General features: G+C 45.4%; 1 long non-coding RNA gene across 1 annotated transcript in view; it reads right to left on the bottom strand.

Moving 5' to 3' along the window:
* Positions 1–3,114, bottom strand: part of LOC148050955 (uncharacterized) — a 53,165-nt gene extending 50,051 nt beyond the window's left edge. Inside the window, exon 1 of the long non-coding RNA XR_015700786.1 lies at positions 2,473–3,114. This is a non-coding gene — a long non-coding RNA (uncharacterized LOC148050955). The remainder of the gene's footprint in view (positions 1–2,472) is intronic.
* Positions 3,115–18,346: the final 15,232 nt, after the last annotated feature.

Here is an 18,346-nt window from a genome sequence, read left to right as displayed (position 1 = left end):
GATTCACATTCATCTGTCTAGTTTTCCTTGTTCCTTGTACACTGTCATTTTTCTAACTGCAACGTATTCAACTACATCATCCCAGGCATTTTATTTGTGTGGTTCTGCTCTAATGGCTAGCTTAGCTGTTTCAAATTGTGCCTTGCTTTCAATTTTGCTTGAGTGTAAAAACGTCGTGTAAAAACGAACTACCCTCTGATGAAGGCTTTCAGACTTTCCATTTGAGGAACAGCATGCAGCTTTTTTTTGGGAGCAATGAGAGAAGGATCAATCCAGCTTTTGTTTTACAGATTACTACAATAGATAGCTTCCCCGTAGGGAGTGTTACAGTACTATATTATGCTTATATAAAGGGTAATGACTAGGAACTTGGAGAACTCTACCCTTAGGAAGTGCCTGACGAGCGAGAACAGCAGGTGTGGAGGAAGAATAAAGCCTAAATGTCTTTGTGTCCTGACTTTCTCTGCTTTTATGTTTGGAGACTGAACTCAGTGTCAGAAGCAAGTCGACTCCTGCAGGTACATGAAAGCGGAAAGGTATGAATATGGCAAGAAAGAAAGCCCAAACAAACAGGGGAAACTGCTAGTAGAGCAGTAGCCCCAAACCCTGTCCCTGACCAGGTGGCCTTGAAAGGGGTTGTGTTCAGCAACAGGACACTCTTTATCTCACTATGGAAAAACTAGGAAATTACAAGAGGGGCTGGATAAAGAAGAAAACAAAGCAACAGCAAGCACACTGCTAAGGTGCAGTGGGGAAAGGCTGCTTTGCGTTGTGAGAGCCTCTGGTCACGTCAGCAGCAAGCTGAGAAAAAAACCCATAAAACCCTGGATAGGCTCCACAAAGACATTTTTGACCCACATAAACCTCAAATGCAAAAGGTCTTATCTCTGCCTTTGTAGACCTGATGCTAAATGTGCCTTCATGCTGCTAAACAGCACAACGAGCTCACCACAGGAAAAAACCTCAAAAGACGTACCCTTTGCTTTGTGCATAGGAGGCACAAAAGATGCAAAAGCCCAAAGGGGAGACCCAGAAAATGCCACCAAGATGCATGAACAGCTGGAGTCTTAACTGCATGGACCTGCAGTAGAAAAGCTGGCTCAGACAACAGCTCAGGGAAAGCACATAAGGTCTTGTGAGAAAGCAAAGACACAACCCAAGCGCAGAGGGAGAAACAAGACACAGGCTGCTGCTCCAAACCGTGCAATGAACAGCTCTCTGGGGCTGAATGAGAAGTTGCTATTTGCCTGGTTTGCCCCTGATGAAAACACTGCCTGAATCTAGAAGGATGGGTCTCCCTCCTCTTGTCCAGAGCCTTCGGTCATCTCAAAGGCTTGTAAGAGTTGTAACAGGGGCTTTCCCAATTTTGGGGGTCACACCTGTGTGGATCACATCTGTTCCCTACCCTGGTGTGTTTTCAGCTCCATGATGTCCAACTTTAGGTGGCCTTTGAGAGCAACTGAAATAAATACAATTAAGTAAAAAGCAGCAGGAAATTCCCTGAATGGAGACTTGTATGAAATAACTGAGGAACAAGAAAACGCCTATGCATTACACTAAACACTGTAAGCATTACAAAAAACAACCTAATAAGGGACAAGAAGCTGCTCAGACAACACAGTATTGCACATTTGCTATGAATATGGACTGGAACAGCTCAAGGATATGGTCTGCTTCCATTTCCAAGCTGTTTTATGAAACCAGCAATTCACAAACAAGCAGGGAAAGAGATGATGAAGCATAACTTTGGTGAACATGCTGGACAGCAAAGACCTCCCTGATGCTCTGTGAGGAAGGAAACAAAGATGTACCAAAATACAGCCAAAATAAAATGACTCTACCAGTCACAATACCATGAAGACAATACGAGTCATAAGCTGAATGCCAAGGGAAACTACAGAGACTGAGATACTCAGTGGTACAGTCAGTGCAGAAGCTGCTACATGAACCTAAAATACAACTTCATCCATGAAGCTGTGATGTAAAAGCTGCAGGAAATGAATATACAACAGACACACACACAACGAGAAACTGAAAGAGGGAGTGACCTCCACAGTTTCCACATCATCTCTGCAAGAGATAACATCAAATGGTATTTGAAAGAGTGGGATGGCTCTCAAGCACACTATGACCACAACTGGGTGAGAAGAGAGCAATATACTACAATAGCAATATATAGTGGGAAAGCACTGTGTTAAAAGAAAGCCATTATGAGAGGAATAGACATTTCTGGTCCTGAAATGTCACCATCACGGGATAAACTGCAAGGCAAAGGAGCCTTGCAAAAAAAATCAAAACATTTGCATGCCACTGAGCAAATTCACCACTGGTCAGAGAGCTCGCATCCAAATACAAGTGACTGAGGAAATACTAATTCCTTTGGCAAAAGCAAAAGGATTCAGCAAACTCTAGCTCTGGAAGCAGAACACACACAAAACATGCACTTCGCAGCCAGGGAAGCTGCAGTCTTACCATAATCTTGACACTGGCAGTCGGAGGTCCGGAGATAGGAACGCTCCCTGGGATCCAGTCTGCAGGGGAAGATCTCCAGTACCACCAGCAAGTTGCACAAACAATGCTCCAAGCAGTTAGGATCCTCTCTGATGCTGATACGCTATATGTTTGAACTCCTCGTACATGGTTTAAGATCTAGCATACAAGGACTAACTCCTCTCTGACTGCTGGAAACAGCCAGGAGGGGATAGCTAAAACTGAGATGAAGCGGATAGATAGAGGATCATACACAAGTGATTTCCCATCTTCAGGTTACAGCCCTACCCTACAAAGCGAAAGCAGCACAGCTGACATCCAAAGATATTAGAGAGACTCAGAGATTATTAGGACTTGTGAATGATCTAATAAAACATCTTCCTAGTCCTGCTGTCCCCCAAAGGCAATGCCTGGACAAACACACATTACAGCTGTGTTAAGACAACACGGCTGCTATATAAAACAAGCAGCTTTTTCAGAAATGCCATGATGTGAATGAAGGTGAAATCAAACAGCATGATGGCAGAGAACGGCGGCCTAAGTCATCCCTTATACAAAAGGAACAGCTAATACCTGCAGTCATAATAATCCCTGGAACAAGTCTGTCTTGCTGTAGAGCCTGCATACAAAAAGAGATGCAATATATATTCAAAGTCAGTAAGGCTTCAGGAAGGAAACCTCAAACCACTGCTGAGTGTTTTTTTTAAAGCCACAGTTAGCAGTCCAAAATATCTCCCGTGCCTCCCACTGAATCTGAAATATCGGTGCTTTGCCATGCGCTGCAGAAAGGAGGGTTGTCTCCACAGATGCTTCTCTCCCAGAGCATTCTCCCAGCATCAACGTGGGGTGCTGAGATCTTTACCCCAAAATAAATTCAGAAAACTGCTCAAAGACATGAAAAGCATCAAAATAAACTAGCCACTAAGCCAACTTCAAAGCCAGTCTTGGCTAGCCTCCAGGAGCTTTCCTCTGCAGGAGCTCCCATCCATCATCCCACTAGGATGGACAGACACTGGAGCCAGTGCCATGCTGCCTCCTCTGCTGCTAGGCTCTGGAGAAAGGCTGAGCATGGAGCTTGGTGCTGGCAATGCAGGCAGAGCACTGGGGCAGTGATGCAGAGGGGCTCTCCAGATTAGGTCAGGGCCTTTCTACAGTAGCTGGAAAGCCAGAGATGCCATAAAGTTATGGCAGATAGTGTTGGAGGCCACTGATCTTCCTCCTGCCCCTGACTCTACCTGCAGTGTTCCTGAGAACTCCTTTTCTGCTGGTTAAGTTGAATGGGATTAGGGATGTCAGAGGTCTGGCAAATGTCAAATACATGTAGAAATGCTGATCAGAAAGAAGAGAGAGACATACACTAAATACATGCCATCTGTGAGAGACCTTACAGCAAAGCAGGAAGGAGCCTGGCATCGAGAACAACACCTTATCATTAACCTCCCCTCTTCAGCCTTCCAGAGGACCATCCAATAGGGCTGCAGGAGGCACTACAGAAAATGCAGTGAAGTCGTTTGGCAGCAGGTTAATCCCAACACGCTCATTCAGACAGCAGGCTCCAGTTTACTCTCTGTGCTTTTGTACCATTTACCTGGGAAAGAAAACACAGCCAGATCGTTAGCACCAGGCCACAGTAACAGCAAGAGCAGTGTCAGCAATTCAAATGGCTATGAATTAGCTAAAGAAAAGCTGCAGAAAAAGAACAGGAAGCAAGTCACTGCCAGACAGAGAAGTGCTCTTGCTTGGGCAATGCTATATGTCTATGTCCAGCATCTCTCACTCCCGTGTGACTCCAGCATTACTGGAATAAGCAACCTAAGAGTCTCAGAATTACAGGCTGCCTGATCCTGGGAAAAACAACCCCTTTCCTCGGGACCAGCCACCTGTGGGAAGCAAGCTTAGATTGAGCACACAAATCCCCACACCTGAAATACCCCAAACTACTAGTACATTCCCCTCCACGAACCCAAGAGAAAAGCACCAAGTAGAGGAAGCTGAAACACAGGCAGTAACAGTCAAGCAGTGGGAAGGAAGGAAGGAGAACAGGCTCACAAGTCTCCCACAGATGCTGGCAGAGGCTCTCACCCTCATCACAGCCGACAGGTCTTGTGTGCGGCAATTTCCTGCCACCATGGGAAAGAGGCTCCTGCCCCAACTTTGAACCACCTGCAAGAGAGATGCTTTCACCGCATTTTCAGGCAAATGCCACAGATGACAAGGCACATGCTGTGGAGCACAACCAGAGCACCTTGCACAGATGGAGCGCATGGGATTCAGACTGCTGCCTGCCATGCCACAGGAAAGCAGCTGTGCTGTGACAGATGGCAGAGGGCACTGGGATAAACTGGGACAGCAGGGGCACCAGGAGACTGCCGAGTCTCCGTATTTGAGGATCTTGAGAACAAGATGAGACCTGTCTGTCAGGGACAGTTAAGCAGTGCTGCTCTGGTTGGGGTGGGAGACCACCAAACACCCCAGCCTGCATGGCCAAGCCTCACCTGAGATGATGTGACCTCCATTAGAGCTGCAAAGGCAGCAGAGCTGTGACACCCTGGTGTAAGATGCACCTACCTCCCCTGCAAGACCTTCTCACCCATGCAGAAGACCAAGTCATGATGATGTGGGGATTTCTGCCAGTGGTCCCCCTGCCATAAGCCCAGCTGCTTGCAGGGAGCAGCAGCAGCAGGAACCAGGAGAAGTCTCCATGCAGGGAGCTGCAGGTACACACAGGGAGGAAGAAACCCCATGACCGCATTCCCATAACCCAGCTATGCCTCAACACAGATGTACCTGTTTAGCAACATAATTCAACGTCTCAGACCCTGTGTTTCCACTGCTGGGACTGGGACAGTGGCGTGGATGATTATTCCCATTTGGCAAGCGCTGACAGCATGCTCGCTGAAGCCAGAGCCGCATGAAGTCAATGAGAGAGGGGCTGCCAGCATGGGCTGGAGTGTTTATTGATTTTCTATGTGACCTTGGCTAAGTCACTTAACCTCAGTTTCCTCGTCTGTATATTGGGAATTATGGGACTTGCAGAGTGCCACAAATTCATCAGAGGGAACTACTTATGAGCCGTATGATGATTTAATGGGATTTCCCACTTCAAAATTACTCCTATGAGGATTGAAGCAGCTGGACTGGGATATTCATAACTCTGACTCCTACTGTAAGTGCAGAGCTTTTTTTTTTTTTTTTTTTTTTTTTTTTTAAAATGGTTTTCCCCCCTAAAAACATCCATGTAGATCTTCTAGCTCAGGAGCACACAGTCTAAGTGTGCCCAGGTTCAAAGCTCTTTACAAAAACTTATTTAAATAACTTTGGCCTCATCAGTCATCCATGCTAACAAGCTCTTCTCCTTGCCTGATTCATACCATTTCAAACATACAGTTTCACACCATGAGCTATTGTGGTAAGATGCTCAGCTGGGTTCTCATGGTGTGAAGTCTGCTCAAATTAAGCTGTAAACTGTCACTTAATGGCTCCCTGGAAGAAGTGAAAATCCAGAGGATCATCTTAAAAACTAAAGTCAGTAACAATGCTCTGATTCTCTCAGGAAGGCCAGGTCCAAGGTCCAGCTTCACCTGTGGTGCAAGTAAGTGCAATCGTACCATCCACAGCAAGGTTTAAAACACTTCATACCCACTGCAGAACCAAGCCTGCCTCCAAGCTGCATTATGTGCAGCTGCCTGACGTAAAACAGGCATTGAAGTTTCCTAAGAACAACCAGTGCATCGATTTGCAAAGCAATTCAGGACACCTTGAGGATGAAGCAGGCTATCTGGCAAGAAGCTGGAAACAAAAAGCTTCTCTATGGTGGATGCTTTCACAAGAAAGCTAAGATAAAAATCTACAGTGTTTGCATCTTAGTACAACTAGTGCTCTATAAGCATGCTTACAGACCAATACACACAGCCACATCACTTCAAGACCACAGGACTAAAGAGCCTTCCTATGCTAACCTGCTCCTCCACGGGGAACTTAAACACTTCCGAGACTGAGGAATACCTGCTTCTGTCCCGTCACACTCCTTTGCTCCTTCCTCACCCTTCCGCTCGTCACCCACACAGTCACTTGGTATTTATTCTCTTCTATTTTATTTGGATTCCCTCTAAGCAGAGCCATTAATCTTCCCCACCCATGCACTGCTCTGACAGCTAGGGTCTTGACACCTCCAGTGCCAGTGAAGGACATTCTCATACTTTTCTCTTTTTTTTTTTTTTTTCTCCCTTTCTCTTTTTAAAGAAACCCTTCATACCTCACCAGCCACAGGGTTTTGATTAGAAGGTCATGTGAACTGGAGACAAGGGGGCTGTGGGGGAGGAAGGCAAGGGAAGAGGATGCAACTCCCACAAGGAACTCCCAAAGTCCCACTGAAAAGGTCAGCATGCTTTTGAGTCATCTGCACTGCTCCCCGACACAAAAAAATATACTCAGCCCAGTGCAGAGATACTTGATAAAGAGTCTAATGAAGTGGAAAGAGTGTTGTAGGAAAAGAATAGTCCTCTCTCATCCTGACAGCCCATGAAGCTCCATCTAGTTGCTATGGAGATTTAAAAAGAGAAGGGGGTTTTGTTGTCTTGAAGGGCCTTCTCCCTTCCCAGTAACCTTGACCTTTTCCAGGTTTGTGTGTTTGTGTGTGTATGTATATATATTTATAAAAAAGAGATAAGGAATCCCATTTCTTCTTATCTGGTCATGGCTCACTGGCTGACACTGATGCATGTGGGGGGCCATCAGCTTGTCTCAGTGTATAGATCTGGAGAGGATAAGAGTAAGAAAATACAGAGGGGAGCAGTTAATTAAGGCTGATATTGCAAAGGACATTGTTTGCTGAATAATGAATTCCATATGCTTCAGAAACACAAGTGCAATTAAAGGTGTGAGAGATGAAGGGCAGGAGAGGAGCAATGGGTCATATATTATCATATAAAATGGCCCCACTGGCCCTGCAAAGCTAGGGGTTCAAATAAAAAAAAACCACTGTGTATTACAACCAGAGATTATTTCTCATTAACAGGCAGAGGTGTTGCTGCTGGTTCCCACAGGTGAAGAAGGCTTACCAGTAGTTGACAGCCATTAGAGAGTGATGCAAGAGTCATTTAGACAGGTTGAAAGTAGTTTGCTTTATGTGATATCCAAAACAAGACGAATATGGAGTTAAGCAGACAGGCGAATGCAGAATAATGCTGCATACAAGAAGTTCATGTTCATTCCCTCCCCATTATCTGAGGAAGCTACCTGCTTTCCATTTTCAGCCAGCCCTACAGTCAAACCAACAGATGCTCAGAGATGGCAGTCACTGACCTGCTCCTCCTCCTGAATGCTCACAAGTCTGTGAGGCCAGACGGGATCCACCCGAGGATACTGAGGGAGCAGGCAGAAGAGCTGGCCAAGCCACTCTCCATCATTTATCAGCAGTCCTGGTCAACCAGGGAGGTCCCAGATGACTGGAAGTTAGCAAATGTGACGCCCTTCTACAAGAAGGGTCAGAAGGAGGATCCAGGGAACTACAGGCCTGTCAGCCTGACCTCGGTGCCGGGAAAGGTCATGGAGCAGATCATCTTGAGTGCCATTATGTAGCACGTGCGGGACAACCCGGGGATCAGGCTCAGCCAGCATGGGTTTATGAAAGGGAGGTCCTGCTTCACTAACCTGGTCTCCTTCTATGACAAGGTGACCCACTTAGTGGATGAAGGGAAGACTGTGGATGTTGTCTACTTGGACTTTAGTAAGGCCTTGGACACCATTTCCCACAGTATTCTCCTGGAGAAACTGACTGCTCACGGCTTGGATAAGTGCACTCTGCACTGGGTTAAAAACTGGCTGGACAGCCGAGCCCAGAGAGTGGTGGTGAATGGAGTCAAATCCAGTTGGCGGCCAGTCACGAGTGGTGTTCCCCAGGGCTCAGTACTGGGGCCAGTCCTGTTCAATATCTTTATCGATGATCTGGATGAGGGGATTGAGTGCACCCTCAGTAAGTTTGCAGATGACACCAAGTTGGGTGGAAGTGTTGATCTGCTGGAGGGTAGGAAGGCCCTACAAAGGGACCTGGACAGGCTGGATTGATGGGCCGAGGCCAACTGTATGAGATTCAACAAGGCTCAGTGCTGGGTCCTGCACTTGGGTCACAACAACCCCATGCAACGCTACAGGCTTGGGGAGGAGTGGCTGGAGAGCTGCCTGGTGGAAAAGGACCTGGGAGTGTTGGTTGACAGCCGGCTGAACATGAGCCAGCAGTGCGCTCAAGTGGCCAAGAGGGCCAATGGCATCCTGGCTTGTGTGGCCAGCAGGAGCAAGGAGGTGATAGTGCCCCTGTACTCGGCACTGGTGAGGCCACACCTCGAGTGCTGTATTCAGTTTTGGGCCCCTCACTACAAGAAGGACATGGAGGTGCTGGAGCGTGTCCAAAGAAGGGCAACAAAGTTGGTGAAGGGTCTAGAGCACAAGTCTTATGAGGAGCAGCTGAGGGAGCTGGGGTTGTTTAGTCTGGAGAAGAGGAGGCTGAGGGGAGACGTCATTGCTCTCTACAACTACCTGAAAGGAGGTTGTAGCGAGATAGGGGTTGGTCTCTTCTCCCTAGTAACAAGTGATAGGACGAGAGGAAACAGCTTCAAGCTGCGCTAGAGGAAGTTTAGGTTGGATATTAAGAAAAACTTCTTCACTGAAAGGGTAGTCAGGCATTGGAACAGGCTGCCCAGGGAAGTGGTTGAGTCTCCATCCCTGGAGGTATTTAAAAGACAGGTAGACGTGGTGCTTAGGGACATGGTTTAGTGGTGGACTTGGCAGTGCTAGGTGAACGGTTGGACTCAATGATCTTAAGGGTCTTTTCCAACCTTAACGATTCTATGATTCTATGAGACAGGGTGTCACTAGGAGGCCACCATTTGCATCCTCCATTGTCCCTCACAATACCTGGCCCCCATCTATGTCCCACAGAGACACCCTCCACCCTCCCCATCTCCTTCCCAAGGGAGAGGGGGCAGCCTGGTACTGGAGTTTGTGCCTTCAGCTTGGGTCCTTTCCTGGCTCAGAGGCCACTACAGATCCTGCTGCTTGCTCTCCATTTGGGGGCATAAGCTTCTGTGTCCCATTGTGTCACGGGACAGACAAGCAAGTGAGGAAGGATGATAGAAAAACATATTATCTTGTGGGATAAAATCCACAAAACTTGGCTTAAAGAACTTTGAAATCAAGAGTGGAATGAAGACATGAACTGTTCCCTGCCATAACCTCTACAACAAAAAACCAGCCAATGGACTTTATGCAAGAACACAACCTCCTCCAGGAGTAAGACCTGGATTTGGATGGAGTGTTGCACAACTCCATCTTTAACAAATGATAAGATTAGATAAGATGATCAGAATTTGACACCAATTTGCACCTGGTTTGCTCAAGCTGTAGGCTAATAAGAATCTGACATCTGGGATGTCTTTGAACTCCTCTCAATTACCAGCAATAGAAGCATCCCAGGGTCAGGTTTTGAAGTCCTTTAGAGATTTAGCCTCTCTGTCCCTAAGGAGATTTTGGATAAAGTTTATGGTCACCACTAACCCTGTGTCTGTGCACCCCCTGAATTAATGCAACACTGACCCAAGCAAGGTAAGAAATTAATCTAAATGAACTCCCTGATAAGTAACCTTGGCCGTTTTCTGTTCTCCACCCTCCTAGCCTGGGTAAGCTTTCTCAGGTTCTTACTGACTTGAAGCAACTCTACTCCACTTGCCGGTCCTGACAGCTTGCCACATCACCACTCCAAGTGATAAGAGAGTTGAGAAAAAATAATCATAAAAAAAAATATTGGAAAATATTTCTCTTTTAGCTGAGAGTGCTGTTGATACGATCACCTTTTCATTTTCTGCAAGACTATACGTGCGTGCGTGTGTGTCTCTCCCCCCAACCCATCTCTCAAGCTTATGATCTGAACAGTTGCCCAGGCTTGTTTGTCCATTCCCAGCCTGCCAAACCATTTTCAATAATAACATCCATCTCCTCCTGCTCAAGGCTGCATTGTCTTCATATCCTTGGAGATCAGATGTCTGTTCTCCCTTTTATCACTTGAGCTGCATGTGTTTTGATTGTAAACACCCTGATAACACTCTTGTTAGCCCCTCACAAGTGAAATAATAAAGGATAGATAACATTTCTAGCCGTGATACTTATACTGTCATCCTACACTGAGATAACAAGGAACAGACAGCCTGTGAGTCTGTCTTACTCCGATAAGGATCTTGTCACCATAGATACAAAAGAGATAAACTTTCTAAAATAATATCCTTGTTCATGTCACTTTGCTCAAGTTGGTTAATAGATAGAGTAATTCCTCTCCCTCCCCCCCCACCAAGTGTATTTACGGTTCCTACCGTTCCCATCACCAGTGAAACCATCCCTCGACATGTTACAAGACAGGAATTTACATTTCTCACCCAGGTGAGAGCAGCTGACAGATATCATCTTGCAGGATCACATTTTAGGTGCATCCAGGGAGAAAATGGCTGTGATCCCCAGCATGTTGCCTGGCAGACCAGAGAACACACCTAACACTTCTTGTAGAAGAGTGCTACCCATTGCAGCCCAGACAAACACAAGTTGTCTGTACGTGCAGACCTGCTGCAGCATCTCCCTGTTCCCAAAAACCCACCCAGCATCAGTGTGGTCCATCACAGCAGCAAAAGCAGGATGCCACCCACTGAAGGGAGCACTGCTGCAGGTGCCAACGTTCAGAGCCTGTCTTTATCCATGGTAACTACAAGAGATGCTTGACATTTCTGTGTTGAAGCATTTCTTAAATGAAAAATGGCTTTGCAATCAAAATGAATACGTGTGCAGAAAAATCTCCAATTGGGTTTAAAGTTGCCAGGCTTAGAAATCAGGAGCTAAGTGTTTCTCTAATAAAGTAAAATAAAACACAATAAAATTATAACAGTTATTCAAGAAACACACCTAGCAATTTAAAACTGCTGTAACCCTTGGTAGTTGCTTTTTTTGTTTGGCTGGGTTTTAGGAAAGTACTTTTAAATACTTAATAAAGTATTTTGAAGAACAAAAACATCCAAAGTAAATGTTTCTAAATTGACATTTTCTCTAAAAAAACAAGGTGAATTGTGAGTTGGTAGTCTACCATATTTAACTGTCTCACTGCAAATGGCAACAGCGAACGCCAAAGCAGCTGACATTTTAGCGGTGACTGGTCTGTATGGTCTCCCCATCGTAGAAAATATAAGAATTTATTCTCCTCATGATAAGTATTGACCTTGGCTTTGCTTCACTGAATATTTACCTCTTGGGTCAATAAATCATCATGTTCATCTCAATAGAAGTCAGTATCTGCTTATTATTATATTAACCTTTACAAGGCAGATAACAGTTGTTTTTCCCCTATAATAAGATATTGCACAAATTGGATAACTAAGAAAGATTTCTTTGTGATAGTATTTTTTCTTCACTACCAACATTTTTGCTCAATTTGAGGAATGTGAAACAGCATGCATTTAATACACCACATGGAACTGCCTTTCTCCTACAACCAGCTTTCAGAGAGCACATTAAGAGCCCTAGGACAAGTCCTGGGACATCTGGAACATAAACATGCATGCTGCCTGTCTTCTGGCGAACGTGATAAAATTGCTGCATCGTTTGGTTCTCACAGGCAGCTGCACGTGGTCAAGCTTTCATCCTGGCCAGGTGTGAGCATGAGGTTTTACAAAAGCACACATCACAGAAGACACAGAGACCCAGCCAAAATTTGGGAACAAAACAGATGATATGTGAATTTGTGAGGAAGGATGGCTAGGCAGAAGGACAGATGGAAAGCATGAAGATGAAGGCAGAAGGAAAGAAGCCTGCCATGCAGGAAAAAAGTGAATCTTCATTATGGAGAGAAAGGGCCACGTGCTGAAGTTGAGCCCAGCCTCCATTCACTAATACGCAGGAACAGTGGGGAAAAAGAAGCAGAAGATACCTGGCGAGGCAGCACTTGCTCCCCTCCTGTCACCAGCCTTTGTAGATTAAAGACAGCATGGCACTTCTTCAAAAGTGCAGAAGACAGTCTTGACATCCTGGCAAATTCATCCCTTCAATAAAAATAAATGACTTCCAAGGCTGCATGTGAGATATGGCTACACATATGGCTGGCACATTTTCCTACATATTGCTTGAATTGCCAGTATCTACCTCACTGCTTTGTAAAGCAATTTGAGATACAGCTCCTTAGCTATTAAAGTTACAATATAAAATATAATTCCCCTTTATATCTTAAGCTCAAAAGCTCCTTTAAATATGATATATACACTACTTCACTGAAATCTAGATTTTAACTGTGCTTCCTTCAGATGAAAGTGCTGCCTACAAATGCCATCCAGACTTCCTATATAGAGGAAATTAAATACTGCCCATACATTTATCATGTGTTTCATTAGAATAGAATACAATACGTTTCGTTAACCTGGTACTCTGAGCATATCTGCCCAGTGAGGGCTGGTTGGCCTTGGGTAGCTGCTGGGAGTGAGACAGGAAAGAGCTGAAGGGGAAAGTTTGAGCATTATGAAAAAGACTGAATTAGAAGGATGTTGGGACAGAGGGCAGAGCAGAGAAGAAACTGTACAAAGTCATTCCCATAATCAGTATAAAACACCACTGGAGTCTGCTGATTGACTATAGATCCAAATGCGGTCACAAGCATCCCTCTGTTTATAAAAACTCACTTCCAAAAGCTTCTGAGCTGCTGAACAAAAAGAAGCTCCAGCCATGATATGTGATAAATAAGCCAGAGTAAACACTGCAGTGGGAACAAAGCCTGGGATAGCAAATACAGAGCCCAAAGGGACAGATACCACAGAAAACATGAGGAAAGCACACTCTCCTGCATGGTATGAACACCCATGGCCAAGCAAAGGAGGAAGAGCTCCACCAGGTTTTCCAACAGCGAGGAGAACCAAGATGAGTTTTCAGCAATACAAGAACTCCCTTGAAAGACTCCGGGCTTTTCCAAAGGGCCTCGTCACCTTCAAAATACAACAGAACTGCAATGACAGGCACTTGGGATAAATGGCTGGTGCCCACCATAAAATCTAGGTTAATCCAGGCAGAGGCTGAAGCCCCATCAGCAACTGGCAGCTCCAGAGAAAAGCCAGACAAGAAGTAACTGTTCCTTCTCTCCCATGCTAGGAAAAAGCCTGCCTTTGGAGTAATTCCACTTCCCCCAAGGTAGTCAACTTCTCCAGCTGGGAAAACTCTTCCAGAGTAAAATGTGTCTAGTTCCCTTTGCCAGGGAAAGGAAGGGCTACAGCCAGCTCAGCTAACCTGAGAATAACTTGTGCATCACCCACAGAGCAGGTGCTCTGAAATCCCAGGCTGAACAACTCAGAGGATGAAGAACACCCATGCTCAAAGGCATGTTTCATTCTGATGGTGCTCCACTGCAGAGACAAGGATGAGGATCCCAAGCCTGCACCCCAGGGACAGGAGGTTTTCTTCTGTAATGGGAAGGCAGTGCATGCTCTGTGGCACAAACACCGCATGGGATGATGGGCTTACATCCAGTCCAAAAACTTTTGGCTTTTTTTGTCTTGTTTTTCATGTCATGGAATTGAAGGTTTTCCTGCTGTGCTCTGAAAAGGCCAGAAACAATAACCTTTGCAATTAGCACTTGGCAGAGCAAGCCAACCATCCACAATAAATTAACAGAACCAATTAGGGAGGAGGAAAAAATAATCAGATGCCATAAGGTAAATCCCGGCTCTGACAGCATATGAGCAGAGGTCATTCTGGAGCATAGTCACTCTGGGACATCCTGCTGGGTCTGAGGTGGGACAGGCAAAGGCTTCCTCCCAGTGCCCAAGCCTTGTCATGGTCAAGGGAGGGCAGGAAAGTCAAAGCACACTTCTTTTTGAAGCCTGTCATATGAAATTTATTGCCTTGCTCTCACCTCATTCATGGTAACCACCCCTCAATGGGGCCTGTCAAGCCACAGAGTGGTCACGGATCGGTTCCCTCAAGAAACAAAGCTTTCAGCTGGGATATGATGGGTGGGTAGCACTGTGTTATAACCATTTCCTTTAGCCCTGTTTGTTCAAAGGCCTTAAATTGCTCCACATCACATCTCACGTCTGCAGGGTCCCCACCTACCACTGCACTCAGACAGCCCGTTCCTTGCGATTGGGACATTACAGAGCAGTGCTGCGTACCCCATCAAACCTCATCTGCTGCTTATGGCCAGGGAGGACCAGGCTTACCTGATCAAGACACAGAGCTGTAGCCAGTGCCACTTACTGAGACTAAAGAGACCACCAGGATGGGGACACGTGCCATAAAAGCTTCCCAAGGTTGAGCTGTCCTCAGCAGGTTATGCAAGGGCAAAGATGGCCTGAAATAATAGGAACACTGATTTTTCAGCCCCTACCTAGTCAACATCCTCTGGCCTTCCATCCAACTGAAGCAGAAAACTGTATTTCAGCTTTAGAAAGATATTTGATCCAGCATCCCATGAAAGATCACTCTGATGCTCCATTCAAATTGACTTGGACATGAGAGATGTCGTGTGCTTCAGAAAGCGAGTGAGGAACCATAAACCAGGCAAAATGATAAACAGCAACTTGTCAAGATGGGGACATGTGCTGGTGGGGTTCAGCAGAGATCACTGTTAGACCCATCTTTCGTCACCTCTTCATTAACGAGCTGGAAAAAGAAGTAAAGAGCAAGTAATAGAACTGGCAGACCACGCTATATTAGGAGGTGTTGCTGTCACCAGGGAAGGACAGGAACATAAAACAAATTAGGAGACAGGTTAGAAATCAGGGTAGAAAATAAAGAACAGCAGAGAAAAATGTCTGTCCAGACGGATTTAGAGAGAGGATCAAAACCATTCAAGCAACCAGAAATTCTGCTCTGCAAAGGGTTTTGGTATTTCAGATTTGTAGGCACTGTTAAACAAAACCCAAAGCTGTCCCCAGAAGAGAGTGAATGCCCATGGTTCCATGTGTCAGCCAATTATTAACTATTTGCTGGGGTTTTTTTCTGCCTGAAAAGGAAACTCTCAAAAAGTCAGAAGTTCACGAACATTGTAGGCAACGGAGACCTGAAGATCTTCCCCCATGGACATGCCCACAGTCACACCTAGATGAGTAACCCCGTAGGACTCCAGTCCCATTGCTCAGTATCCAAAAAGCCTGGGGATGGGCTATTAGTCTGATTTCATGGCCTCAGAGCACATCTGACTTTCACCCCCAGGCTTTTTTTTTTTTCTTCAGCAGCCCTTTTTCCTTTAACGCAAGTTATATAAACACTCAATTCCCAGAACTAGTGCTGTAAGAAAATATTAATTCTCATAAGAGCCCCTAGCATCCCTCTCCAGTCAGCAGCACAGAAAGCTCAAAGGAGCCAAGCAATGTATCCATGCACCCAGAAAAAATCTCAAGAATTCTTAAGCAGACTCTGTAACTGCATGCAAAAAAAGCACTGCAGGAGCAGGTCAACGAGCAGCTGATTGGAAGTGTTGTTTTTAAAGCCACACTTAAGCTGTAACACCGTGAGGTGCATTGATAGTTCACTCAGGTATCTCCTGCAATTCGTCTGGATGTGGACACAATATAAAGAACAAGGTTTAAACAAGGCAGATGCACACAAACAGCCAACAGGAATAGGAGGGCTGAAGAAATATACAGCTCTGGTATTTTAGTGTGTGTATGTGTATATATATATGTTTATTTTCTTTTGAGTATACATACAATATTAGATGGATATGGAGATGCTCAGAAATCTTTGAAGATGACATGATGAGCTCTCATTGTGAAAGATCACTCTACACAGAAATTTTTCCCATTCTTCCTTGCTTTCTTCTAGTGGATTAGAGAGACAGCACACTGGACTACAAATGAATACCCAGCCAGCACTGGCCTTCTCCCAAGCCTTAAATGGTTTATAGGCCGTTCGATCTCCACTTACAGCCCTGGATCTGCTAATCGAATTGCATCTTCTTTCAATAGTTGGACATTTTTTTCCTTTTAAACACCATCTTATCTAATCTGCACTATTTGCATTTTGTGAAGTCTGTATGTCGTACAGGAACCCAGTAAATCAGATTTAATACAGCAAAGAGCTCTTATCTAAAGCTCAGCATTTTTTTATTTAAGCGTGTTTATGTGTGCTCAAAGTAGGGATTTGGGAAAATTGTTTTGGATCATGTTTCATTCTCAAGATTTAGGGGAAAATGTGGTGCTAAATTGTGGCTGAGGTGGAGTTTCTGTGTTTCTGACACCATGTCTTCTTCACTTCCCAACCCACAGAGCAGAGATGCTCCTGCGACCATTTTCCTCACTGAGGTAGCAGACTGCCTGGAATAGGCATGGTTTGTGTGATGACACATGGTCAGCTCTGAGCAGGAAGAGAGACCATTGCTCAGTCAGGATCTCTAGAATAGGCTTATACGACAGAACAGTGTCACAGGGAGAAACCCAGAAGAGCTCTGCACATCCCCCAGGAAATGCAGTGTGATGGGTACGGTATCAGAGCAATGGCAAGTGGCAGGATGGACCACTTAGCAGTACTTCACTGCTCCTCACTTCTCAGCTGGCTTCTGCTGCACTCAGCCACTTTGATTTCCCAAGCAGCCAAAGACTGATGCCCTGTCCTGTAGGTCACTGGAAAGGGAGCTTTGCAGGCTGCTGCAACTTGCTGTTTCCTGATTTATAAACATTCTCCTTCTAATGCTTATTCATGCATCAGAGAACATCCCTTTTCCCCTCTGTGCAATTACTGAGCACAAACCTTGGCTTTTAATTATTTTTTAATTAAAAAAAGAAATTCTTAGAGACTTATTAACCAAAGGTTTTAGGAGGGGACCGTGATCCTACTTGCAAAGACCTACCACACAGACCCTTTTAACTGGACACACATTTGCTCTCATTCTCCAGAAAATGAGGAATTCTTCCTCCATGCCTGTAATTTCTGTTTGAATTTGATCTCTAGTTTTTCTAGATCATAGCCACTGGTACAGAGATATAGGTGACGTCTGCACGGTGTTCTCCAGCCCACCTCTGAGTGCTGGTGGAAAGCAAGCATGGCACCTCAGCTTCTTCTGCCAGCCCACTTCCCAGATGTGGTAGATATCAACTATGAGATAGAGGATTCAGAGGTGTTTTCTCCAGTACCCACACAGCATCCTTTGAAAGAATCACCCAAAATTGTATCAAAAAGCAGATTTCTGCTGTTTAGTCCTGGCATGATGAGACTGAGGCCATCTTTTGTCCTAGACCTCATCCTGCAGGGTTTGAATTAGCAGTAGTGGCCCCACAGCTTTTTCCTCTTGGACCTACCCTGAACCCAGCCACCCCCTGCTTTGCATCTCTGAGTGGTTAGCAAATTAGAGTCAGGATGAGGCCAAAATACAGATCTGGATCTGCTCAGTGTTATTTTACCTAAATCAACAAACACCAAAAGGGGAAAAACCCCACACATATGACTTACCCACAGATTCATTCACTCCTCCCCTACCACTGCTAAAATAATGACATCCCAAAGACACCACAACCCTCTGCTGCTAGACCAGCTGAATCCCGCAATGGTAATGGACAGGTGTCCTCCTTCTCCTGGGAGACCTGATTCTGAACTTCAATTAAAGCAGATTTCAATAGACTTGAAGCCAACAGACTTCACAGTTACTCCCTTTTTCTTTCTGTGTGCATTTGGTCACCGAGCCTTGTTTCTCTCTGCAGGGGAGTCTGCTCACTAAACCTGCTTGCTTATTTAAAACTCAGCAGCCTCAGCCCACTCCCATTTTGCCACCTGAGACTAAAAACCTGGAGTCCCTGAGTCATTAAAAGCAAGATGTAATTATCACCAACACTGACTGGCTCGCTCCCTC

Source organism: Nipponia nippon, unplaced genomic scaffold (assembly GCF_047370975.1).
Source record: "Nipponia nippon isolate SJK-2023a ecotype South Korea unplaced genomic scaffold, ASM4737097v1 scaffold_7, whole genome shotgun sequence".
Classification (NCBI taxonomy): domain Eukaryota; kingdom Metazoa; phylum Chordata; class Aves; order Pelecaniformes; family Threskiornithidae; genus Nipponia; species Nipponia nippon.
The sequence above is the reverse complement of the archived record's forward strand: the minus strand, read 5'-3'. Positions and strand labels throughout refer to the sequence as shown.